Genomic DNA, 1,020 nt, shown 5'->3' on the forward strand with positions numbered 1-1,020 from the left:
ATTCAGAGTAGACAAAAAAAAAAAAAAAAAAAAAAAGATAGAAAAGGCGAGAGAAAGAGAACGACATTGTGGAAACTAGTGTAATTATTTACAATTAAAATGATCTATTTTTCCCACATACATGCATATTGTTGTATTTAATCATCTACAACAATTGAAATTAGTTTTTCACCTTTTTCTATTGAAATTGGTCATCTGCTTCTTCTTCTTCCCATGATCTATTGAATTTGAAATTGTTTAGAAATACAATAATTATTAAAGTAACAAAAGTGGTCAAAGTTGTATTCGTTAGTAAAAAAATGGAGAGTCGATTGACCTCAACAATGGCTGAAAAAGATAAAAGGTCGACGAAAATGTGAAAAAATTCTGATAATATTAAACACTTTAAATTACTAATTTAATTAGTAACACAACCAGATTGTTTAGTAACACAAGCTGTTATGTTTGGTAACCAAATATAAGAGACGTATCACTACTTATTATTAACAAACAAACAAAATAAATCCTACAAATGTCGATGTTTATCTTGCAATCTTGATTACTAACAATGAACATAAATTTGCACCGATGAAATATTATCTCCGAGTTCGATCCCTCACAAGTACATAAGTTATCTTTTTTAATTTTCAAATTTTATTTGTCCTTATCCTCCAATTGATATTTACAAAGATAGTAATAAATATTGCATCCTAAATCTTATGATGAGTAAGAGCCTGTTCTCTTACGTTGAAATTCAGTTTAGTTCAGTTCAGCTCCTAATTTCCTTCTCTTATAAAATATTTATTTCAGTTCAGTTCAGCTCAGTTCAGTTCAGTTCAACTCAGTTCAGTTCAGCTGAGTTCAGTCAATGAGAACAGACCCTAAGTTATATTTTATAAATACACTTTTATAGTAACAACAAAACCCAAAAAAAATTGTGAACATATAATTATTAGTAATAAATTGATATATTGAATATAATTCTCAATAATTATTCAAACTTTGAATACTATACATAGCCCATGGTTTAACTTAATTTCA

Source organism: Chenopodium album, chromosome 16, assembly GCF_948465745.1.
Source record: "Chenopodium album chromosome 16, dcCheAlbu1.1, whole genome shotgun sequence".
Taxonomy (NCBI): Eukaryota; Viridiplantae; Streptophyta; class Magnoliopsida; order Caryophyllales; family Amaranthaceae; genus Chenopodium; species Chenopodium album.